General features: G+C 36.1%; 1 protein-coding gene across 3 annotated transcripts in view; it reads right to left on the bottom strand.

The window, feature by feature from the left end:
- Positions 1-8,437: 8,437 nt before the first annotated feature.
- Positions 8,438-11,284, bottom strand: part of GRIA2 (glutamate ionotropic receptor AMPA type subunit 2) — a 98,609-nt gene continuing 95,762 nt past the window's right edge. For all 3 annotated transcript variants that reach the window (XM_063336431.1, XM_063336430.1, XM_063336429.1), the window contains one exon: positions 8,438-11,284. This exon is cut by the window's right edge and continues 950 nt beyond it. The gene's annotated coding sequence lies outside the window, so the exon portion shown is untranslated.

Genomic DNA, 11,284 nt, shown 5'->3' with positions numbered 1-11,284 from the left:
TGGTTCTCACTCTTACACACGAGTGTTTGCACTTCGTGCCACGTAATGGCCCAGCCCCAGCCCCTCTTGCACCGCTTCGATGATCTGTCATTTCATACATGGATTATTCTGCCTTTAAAACTACAGCGTCTGGAAGCAGGAAGTGTCTTGAACTCTGTGCCAGGATATTTCCCGCTTCAAAGAGGACTTGTGTTCATTGAGGTCTTTTACATAAAAAGTGACAGTCACCAAGCCCTGCACTATTACATACAGCTTACTTGTGCAGAAGTACATTTTCTCCAAAACTGAGAAGGCTGGCACTTTAGTTAAGAACAACAAGCCTTTTGTGCAGCTCTAAAATTTGTAGCCCATAGATAAAAATTATTCTTCTTAATACAACGATATATTATTTTATTAGAGATCAGGTTAGACGAGCTGTTGAGGTCAATGCGATGCAGACTGTAAAGCTGTAGAATACACTGGTTTTGGAGTTTGTAAAACACCTTTTTGCTGATGTCAGCTAAACTAATTTTTCCCCAAGTGACGTTTAGGTTAAATAGATGGGTAAATAGCTTCCGTCAAGAGGAACAGCAGTACACTGTCTGCAATTTTTATCAACAACTCTTCTAAAGAATATCATGATTAAACCAGGTCTCAAGTCCGAATCAACTTGAAGGAACAACAGAAAGATTAACTCCGTGTTTAGTGAATGCTACATAATTTATTTAATAAAGTCTCCAAATAAGCATGGAAATTACAGGCCTGACTACAATTGAATGTATCTGAAATAAGACACTTTACATGGCTGATTGAACACGAGCACACAGACAAATGGAACTGGAAAGGATTTTTAACACGGAAAGTTTAAATTTTATGGTTCTTACTATCATTTATAACAATCACTAACATGTAAAACGACACAAAGGGCAATCCATCTTGCAGACGACATAGAAGCATCTGAGCTACGTCATGGCAAGAAACTAATTTAAGAGCTAATTTTCATACACCTAGGTATCATAGCTTGATTTTGGAACTCAAATGCTATCAAAATGTACTGTCTCCTCAAGTTCACAGTAGAAACATACAAAAAAATACTTATTTGGCAAAGACAGAATGATTCAGCAAGTTCCAGGCACTTGCAAAATAAGCATTTTATGTTTGCAGCTGCATGTCTCGCTGAAGGACGAGCTTCCAAAAAGAAATGAAGGAAATATTCCAAGAAGCAGCAATGCTATGCTAAATAAAATCAGTAGCATAAGATGCTCATGGGAAAGGGTTTTCTTTTCTTCAGTTATCACCATTAGAGTAAAAATTTGTTTAGTAGCAATAAGTAGTATCATCAGATGGAAGTCGCAGTATATATTTCTATATCTTCCTCCATTTTTCATTGAGAAAATTTAGAATCAAAGATTAAAGCATTAGCATTAAATACAAAACAAATAGAGTATATGTTTACATCAACACAACTGGCCTGCAGTCTCACATTCTACTTCTCCTGTACCTTTGTTCATTTATCATCTCTTATCCTCAGCATCCTAACTTGCATGCTTAAGTCTTCACTTGAGAGTGCCATAAATATTAAATTATTTGTAAAACACTGTATATGCCTCAAGGTTTTATATAAATCAAATGTTGTATCTGAATGGCATCATTAATCGTTAATTAATGGCCACCTAGGGAATGTTAACAGGTTACAAAACAAGTTTCGAACACAAAGACATACAAAGTCTGGAAGATTTAAATCTTATCAGCCATAAAGGTCTCAGAAGAATTAAGATGAGAAACAGCCAAGCACCTATACATATAAATGACAGTATCTGCAGAGGGTTTCAGAAATATACCTGTGGTGTCCCATGCATCATCTTTTTGTTCCCAAGAGGGAGCAAAACAGTGTGCAAGATGTTTCAGACAAAAGACAATAATGGATGAAAATCTGCATTAAAATAAAGTAATAATATTATACTGTTTCTAATGATCGGATAGGGAAAGTGATTTGTGAAGTCTATTATCATAATCAATTTTCTTCAGGCACTTGGATGGTAGGACTTATGTATATGATTAATTCTTCAGAATCTGAAATAAAACATGAGCTAAGGTCTGTAAGGTGATGACTTCGATGAGGACATCTACTGTAGAAGATCTGTCCATACTAGAAATTGCAAATGGTATGTGATGGTGACGGAATTCTGCAGGAGGAGGACACGGAGCATTAATTCACGTGCGTTTTGTCCTGATCAAAATAAAACCCGACACTGCTAGGTTTGAAGATCTAACTGAAAGGGAAAAGAATATCATGCTACTTACTTCTTAGAAACATTTCCTTTGTGCATTTCATCGCATGCTCAATACCAATACTTACATCTTTATATAGAATTCAACCAATTAGGGCCAATTCTGCCAAAATACCTCTGCACACACTCTTGACCTTTAGAACGGGATTTTCTACTCAGGGGAATACAACTGAAGGACACAGAAGCTGCTTGGTTTCCCCTCTCATTAAGGGATGCTCAGAGGCAAGTCAGTTTTTTCAAAAACATTTTTTTTCCCATCATCTTTCTGCAGAGAGTTCAAGAGTGCTCTGTCATATTCTGAACTACTCTTTTGAGAAATAACGTATTTATTTTTTTCCCCACTGATCTCTGTGTCTATAGCTGCACCACCAACAAAACTGTACAAAAAGAAGTGAACAATCACATCCACATGGAAATGAAATCAGACAGAAAACATCTATTATTACATTGGGCAGTTCTACCATCCATCTACACGACCACGGGAACATTTTCCAAGGTATCCGGGCGGCTTCACTGATGCCAAGCAATGTCATCAGAGCATGTAATAGCAGAGGATGATTACAGAGAAGACTAATTTTCTTTTTTTTTTTTTTTTACAAAAAACTTCAGTGAAAGGAAAACAAGTGAAAAGATAAAACTTTTTTTGAAAAACAAACCAGACAAAAATCTCACCTAAATCCTCTTGCAACAATTCCTCACATTTTTCTTCTCTGCTATAGAACGACACGCTCCACATTTTCAGTAGAAAATAGCCAGTGTCTTAAAAATACCACTGGCTTGACTGATAATCCACATTCCCCCTCAGTAAACACTGTTTATCAATTTCAGTTAAAATCTTTAAAAAAACCAAACCCTGAAGACTATTGCTAGCAAGGAAGATAATTACTCTAGTTAGCTGTTGAAATATTGACCTTAAAATACAAAGCAAACCAGCTGAAAAGAAACATAAACTCCTCATTTGGAAAGACAATGGCCCAGTTTATCTCCAGATTTGACGTTTATCCCCAGAAACTGGTTTGATGCGGGCAGCCAGAACAGGACCTGGATTTAGCCAAGCAGCAAGTCTGGCCTGTAACAATTTCACAAAGTAGCCTAAAATAGCTAATATCTGCAAGCTGGATAGGTCTCAGTGTTAAATCCCAAAGGCTATATTCAGTGCTTACACTCATCATGACACATTTTTACGATTCAGCTACACCACAAAAATCTACTGAACCTCTTCTAACTTTCCAACTTAAATGAGAACTTCAGTTCTACTTTCTTTACTAAGCAGTATCATAGTTTCAAGTCATGGCTTCAAAACCCCATCCTATAGTCGCACTGTAGTTTGGTTTGCATTCTCTTGTCCACTCTTTTGTTGCCTGTTGCTTCTAGCAAGACAGTGTTTTTTCTACAAGTATTTAAAAAAAGAAAGAAAAATAGAAAATAGCCCAGATCAGGTGACGTTGTCACCCTGAGCATTTTGCTTCATACTTCAATTATTTGTATTGCTCCTAACTTAGGTTTGTATAATCAATCAAAGGATACCCTTTAAAAAGTAAAAAAACCCAACATAATTGTATTATTTGTATATATATTGTTATACAGGTCTGACACCACTCAGCAAGCCAATAATCCTCCGATTTGCACAGCACATTACAACATGCATAACGAAAGGCTGTCCACATACTATAATCTTAGCTAGCATCTTACCAAAAAATAACACCTACATTCTCATGATCCTGTCTATTGGGAAGATTACATCTTTTCTTTTATGAGAATATATGATGCCATAATTCATAATGTAGTGACTTTTTTTTTGTCCTATGAGAAAAATCTCCATAAAATTTCTCAGCCAGCCACGATGGCTGTGCTTAGTTTTCTCGAGTGAGGGTAAATGCTGAGAAAATACATGATTATTTTATATTAATGCAATTTATCAAAAGTTACATCCTGAATTTGCTGAATATGGATGGCTGTAGTTCAGGGAAGGAAAAAAGCTTTTCAGAAAGCGTGGACAGGGGAAGAAGGGGAAAGGTCTCCCCCTCGGCATCACGTTCAGAGTGGAGAAATACTTTTTGCATCTTGACCATGCTAACAATTCAGTTTTGCTAGCCTGAGTGCTGTGATCCCGGGGAGATCCCTGGGTGATGCGCACAGGCAACTGGGAGGTTCAGACTTGGTGTCCCGACACCCCAGCTTCCCTGGACTGCAGGGAGGCAGGATCCGACCGACACGTATTCCCTCACTCTCCTCACAGCAGTCTTTGTCCCTGCTGTTTGAGAAAGATTCCGTAAGAGGTGTGAGTCACTGGACAGACTCATCAGCCGAATGACTGCGAATGACAACATCTCAAATCGGCAAGCAGGGTATGCAACGTTACTTTTTTTCCTCAATATGCTAAAATCTCTCCCAATGATAAAAGATCAAAAAGTAAATTACAAGCATAAAACAGCAAAGATCTCCTAGAGAAAGCAGCTTATAAGGTGAACTAGGCAGCACTGATGAATATCTCCCACATCTAATTGTGGATCTACAACACTAAAAAAATCTATGTCTATATTTATATCTTTTTCTGTCTCCTGGAATAAGCAAGAGCATACAGTGAAAGAGAGTGAAAACTATTCCTGTGGAAAACAAGTACTTTGGGTGAGCATAGCCATCAGGATGAAGAAAACATGTTGAGTAAAGTCCTGCTCTCACTAAAGATAATGGCTTTATAAAAACAGTTTATCATATACTTTATTTTTATATTCAGAAGCTGTAGATTTAAAGAACACAGTAATGCCACAGATAAAACCAATCAATAGAAATTGCCTAAAAATTGGCTGTCAAGCCTACACTGTGAGAGTGATTTCCAATAGCTTATACTACTCATTTGTCTACGCCAGTAAAAAAATAGTATAAAATGTGGACAGAATTCTGCCACAGCACCATAGGAGTATCTATTATTGCACAATGTTTAAAGTAGGTAGTGTAGTACCCAGCCCTGCCAACGCCCAGTACTTTGTTCTGGAGGCATTAACTTCTTAGAGAGGTTTTGGTTCAGAAAATCAAGTAAAAGCTTACAAAGAGTAATGTTTTCTTTGTCCTTGTTCATGTAATGTTTGATTTAACTAAACCTGAGCCTCTCAGATCAATTGTGTGGATTTTTAAATAGGTAAGACACTGTAATTTGAAAAATTAAGCATATACATGCATATACATAAACCCATCATCCCTGTTGATGAAGTGAGAGGCGATGACACAAATAATAGCTTTTATTTGACCTTTTTCTGTAGGCCAAAGTTAGTGTGGAAGAGCCCCATTCTTCTCACAGAAGTTCTGCACAACTTAATCCTGTCAGTGAGAACAAAGACGATCACAGGAGTTACACCAGGTTTTGAAGTTATGGGACTCACTGTTGATTGAAGCCCACAGGATTAACATACTGTCCTATGGAAAGGTAAGATCTCATATTTATTCAACCTCAGGGTGGTAAGGCACTCACTTATGAACCTTCCTCGCGCTACTGGCCCTACTATGAATTATTGCTACGGTTATCAACATTTTGGAGTGTGGCCTTATCAAACTCAGCACTAGTTTTACTATTGCATTTCCACATTTGTGTATGGATATGTACACATACATATGTACTGGAACATCCACAAGCTTCATTTTCATATACCAGCAACTCTGCTTATTTATTAACACAGAGCAGCTGAAACTGAATGATAATTCCGGATACAGGTAACTTGTATTAGCTGCCGAGCCACCTAATTCCAAATTTATGTAAATATTCTTCCAAAAGTTTTGTGATATTATTAAAACTAACAGTAACAAATATAAAAGCAAGCACCTGAGTAAAAATCATGTAGTTTGTACCACTGTATCTTTAGTCATTGTGACAGTATAAAAAATACCTACTTGTTCAAAAACAGAAAAAAAATTTCTGTGAATATCCCGCTCTTTAGGAGTATGAGGTAACCCAAAAACGTATTCGCAATTTATAATGAAACTCATAAGGAAACCAACTACTGAAAAATATCTTATTTGTAAAGCATACTATTAAGTGAAAGAGCTATACCTCGACGTCTTTAACTACATTTTTCTCTTAACTCAGAGAACACAGTGCTGAAAGGCAGGCAGTAACAACACAACCTGGAAATTGGGTAAAAAGTTGTCATATAAAAGCCTTCAAGTATATTTTTAACAAGATGCTCTTGATGCTTCAGTAAAGCACATGCCAGAAGGACTCTGGGCTGCCCGTTCTAAGCAGCTCGTACTTCTACGCATTACTGACAGTAAATGACTCTGGAAAGAGATTTTATTTTCCGATTTTAAGAATTGTTTACTATAAACTAAAACAGAGAATTATCATTTCAAAACTGCACTAACAGTGGGTTTTTAAAAGGAAAAAAAAAGTTAGTATATTTTCTGTCCTTAGAAAACAGGGATAAATCCTCTCTGGTGTTTCTTCTGGATGCTCCTCCACCTTTTGGGCTTGAGGGAGGACAGAAGAATGACATGAAACTGCCTCTCCAACTCCTGGTTCAGCTTTGCCCACCTGCTTCCCTTCTGTGCATGGGAAGACGCAAAGGAGGCAGCGCAGTCTGCACGGCTCACGGGATTCATTGGAAGCCCCTTTTTTGTAGCACTTCCCCCACCTGCAGATATGAACTAATTGAAGACAATTTCAAGGGGATGGTGTAGGCACTAATGTTTAGCAGCCCTTTTCTATCTTGTAAGATACATTTTCAAAATTAGGTTTGGGATCTTTAAAGCAAATAAATGAAACCTGTTTTAATTTCAACATATATTTTAAATTACCGTCCTCAGTAGGAAGACTAATAGCAGCAAATCTTTTAACACAGAGAAGTGAGTATTGAAAAGTCAGCATTTGTTAAAAATAACGCAAAATAAAATGCAATCTTTTTCTCTGTGCCTACAGAATGTAGTAATGGTCCTTGCCTGTTGAGTGAGAGTTGTAAGTGTATTGTGAGGAAGAACTTTGGGCTAATGCTATGAAGTCATTCACTGAACAGCTTTGTGGAATTGAGCGGGATGATCATGCTCCTCTTTTACCTATAAAGAATTTTCTTACCACTGAGGTAAGTAAAGTACCAAGACGTCTACAGAGGTAGCCAAATTTTCATTTTCATTAGCAATAAAAGACGTGCAAAGGAGACTGCTAGAAGAACAGCGCAGTGGATGATGCCACTTGAATTAAGGGTTTAGCTTAAATGACCTGAGATATCTTTCCCACCTTTATCATGACTGCTTCTTTAATACAGAGACATATGCAATGAGCTATGATAAACATTTTGATCGACTGCCAAATGAATTTTTAAGAAGTTCTGGTATTATATACAGGAATTATATTTCCTATTATATTTTATTTCCTCTATGCCTACCAAATAGGTGCGAAAAAATATGTAATAGAACTAACTGCATGTGGTGGGGGGCAAGAGGGAAAGAAAGCAAGCACATCATGTAATGTGCCCTAACAATAAGGTTAGGGACGTAAAAGCTGCAGGTGAGTTAGATCCATAATTCTCTGAATTTTTCTATTGTTTCTTACTATGCTCTATTTTTTTGGCACTTGTTTACAAAAATCCTATTTTGAACATTTCTTTTTTTCAAAGACTATCAATTCAATAAATTAAAGAGTATCCATTTGACAAATTTTATGTTAAAGCACGAAATTACTCTTACTGAAGTTGTGATCATCAAAGTGATATTCACTACTTTACAGAAATCTCTCTAAAAAAAGATGCATTATGAATATTACAGTTACTTCAGGGTACAAGAGTTGACACCTACTAAATGCAAGTAGGAATTAATTGAGACTCTTTGTTATGAAGTTGTTATCACTTCAAGTTCCTGTAGGTCCCCAGATATTAGATGTAGACATGCTTATCAAACAACTTCTTTTGTGAGAGAGGAAAAAGAGCATTCAAGACAGAAAAAAAGAACAATTTTAGGGCAATTTTACCATTGATCTATTTGAAGCAGTCCCAAAGTTTAGAGTATTAGGAGCAGAAATTTCAGGAAGACCAAAAGTAGGCACAGATCGAATGAAATTGCCACACAGGTGCCATTACTATATACAATTCCCTAATTCTATTCTATCTCACACTGGTATATAGTCCTATTAGCTACAAAAACTGATGCTAGGGAAAATGTTCAAAGTTAAGCACACAGGTAAATAATTTGCTAAGTTTTATTCTAAGTGGTTGATATAATAGAATTCCTACAATAATTTGGACCCAACAGCAAATTTCTGTGATCCCATGACAGGATAAATGAAAAGATTTAATAAACAATAAACTTCCGTATTATGAAACAGGTCTGAGTAGCCTCTAGGGATATCATGCAGAACAGCTGCTACTGATTCTATTTTGCTGGTGACCACTGTAGTAATATAACTAACTGTACCAAATGATAGCTGAAATCATGTATTTGTACTTTAAAATACAATTACTTGTGCACTGTAGTTTGTGTAAAGATATTGTCCACATCTATCAGCCAAATCAAGGCCGATACCCGAGACACACTCTGTTAAAATGCATAATAAAAACTTTTCACGTTGCAAACCTCTTTAAACTGAATTTGTTTGGTATTATAGCGAACTCTTTGTTGCACTAGATCTCCAGCAGCAACACCACTAATATAGATCTAAAATACTTGCCATTTCTCATGTTCTTTCTCTGCTTTGGACACATCAACAATCTGTCGCAGTAAAAAAATTACTGATTCAAGCTGGCAATTTTTAAGTAGAGTTACTGAATAGATACTTAACCTACTAGCATTATCATCCTATCACACTGCCATTATTAACCATGATCAAGAAGGTTACATTACAGAAACACAATTATATTGTTGGCAAGAAAGTTACATTACTTTGTTCAGTGATACCGCAAACTACAGTAAATCTACCTTTGAGTGACAAGATGACTTGGGGGAAGATTTATATTCTCCTTGCAAAACTCTTCAAGGAAATTCCATGTCTGCGGGGACAAACAGGTTTGCTCTATGTAAAATCTTAGGAAAATACATTTCTAATAAATAAGAAACCAGATTTCAATAATACTAAACAGACATTAAAGGTCTTTTGCCTTTTTTAAGAAGATTTTTTATGTATGATTGAAGTTTATACAACACTCCAGAAAAGCCATCATGTGTTAGATAGATTGAAAAATAAAATCAGAAGCATTTTCTGTCATATAGGTATACATGAAAAAACAGAAACGTTAATGTCTTAGAAAGTGTATGTCCAGCTTTGTACCGTTACTCATTTAACAAAGCAGAAAGTAAGATACTGTACTGTAAACAAAAAGCTACAGTAAAGGACATTTTGAAATTTACACAAGTTTGAGTTCATAAACATTTTGGTTGCTCCATAACAGTTTTCATATAAAATGAATAAAAAACCCTTGGACAGCTTTCATCACTCTTGACTACTTTTCACTTAAATGCACACAGACATACTTTATATAGCAATATACTGATGTACTGTAACATGGATATTAAACTATGATTACTGCTTTTTAACTGAGATGTGTATTATCCAATCAATATTATCTGTAATTGAAATACTCATACATTATGTATTCCCATCATGTTGTTAAGTATAAAAACATGAAAATATAACTTTACATTATTTCAGTTATATACATCAGTTCAGGCTTGACAAAGATTTTTTTTTACGCTACGATTTTTAGAGGAATAAGCCCAGAGGTACAATAAATAGCTTTCCACTGTATACAGTAATGCAATTCTACTTCTTCAAAAAGTTTAGATTACCATATGAATATTATTTCAGTTTGGTCATTCTAGCATTGAACATTAAAAACCAGAATGCATTCCCCAACATTCCTGATGAGGAGTAATGCACAGAACACCTATGGATTACGGATGTGTCAAGAAATGGATTAGTTTCATTAGGGGGAAGTTACTGCTAAGTTTGACATTGAAAACACTGTATATACCTCTTTTGCTGACCACACTGAGGGTATACACTGTGTTCACACGCTTGCAGAAACAGGCTCAGAGCTTGTACCACAAGAAGGGATTTCAAGTTTCTGATAAAGGCTCTGTCTTCTCCGATGTTCGGCAAATACTTTACTTAAGCCTAAGAAACAGATTCCAACTAAAACTGCAAGTCATATTTCAAATTTTACTCAAGTCCAAAATAAAACAGAGATTTACTGATACTGCATGAGGCAATGTGTCCACAATGCAGGAAAATGTAAGCTTTTCAACGAAATGTACAGAATTTTATCTACAGGGAAAGCTGGAGAAACACGATGTTGCTTTGATTTGCATTAGCATTTAAATTAACATTATTGCACCCCTCCTAGGATTCCTTTTTGCTTTGTAAGCAGAGTTATAATTTTTAAATACACATAATTAAAACGTACGGTAACCTCAGATTGCAAAGAATATTCATAATGATTAAGATTCAGGAAAGTTTTTAGATTTTCATCAGTACAGACTTGCATCTAATTCAAGTTATTAGCGATCTTAATTTAAAAAGACATTGCCAAGGTTTTGGGTTTTTTTTCCATAACAAAGAACTTTACTAGCTACTGCTTAGAATTGCCTTTTAACAGTTTGAAAACTGCTTCCTTAAAGGAACAATTTGAGATCTGTTTGTTTCACGCTTTAAAAAATATTTAACACTGTATTACTACTTGCCATTTATCAATTTTTTACCAATAGTCTTCACTCTCTGTACATGTATTTATGAACGCAGTTGTACAAAAGTAGAGATAGATATGAACCAAATCTTTGGATCATAAGTCCCTGTATGTCAGAGTTAAGAGGAGCTCTAAATCAGCACCTATCCGACTCCTCATGTGCTGGTATGAAGTACCACTCCAACCCAGAACAACCTTGGTCTCCAGAGTTCAAAATGCATATCTGGGCATCACAGCTTGGGCTCGTCTGTAGGAAAAAAACGTTGAACAGATTCAAGTGAGCTGTGGGTGGCGACACTGCCAAAAACTAAAACATTGACCCAACCTTGACAGTGTCCTTTTAGATTTCAGACT

This window comes from Chroicocephalus ridibundus, chromosome 5 (genome assembly GCF_963924245.1).
Source record: "Chroicocephalus ridibundus chromosome 5, bChrRid1.1, whole genome shotgun sequence".
In the NCBI taxonomy this organism is placed as follows: domain Eukaryota; kingdom Metazoa; phylum Chordata; class Aves; order Charadriiformes; family Laridae; genus Chroicocephalus; species Chroicocephalus ridibundus.
The sequence above is the reverse complement of the archived record's forward strand: the minus strand, read 5'-3'. Positions and strand labels throughout refer to the sequence as shown.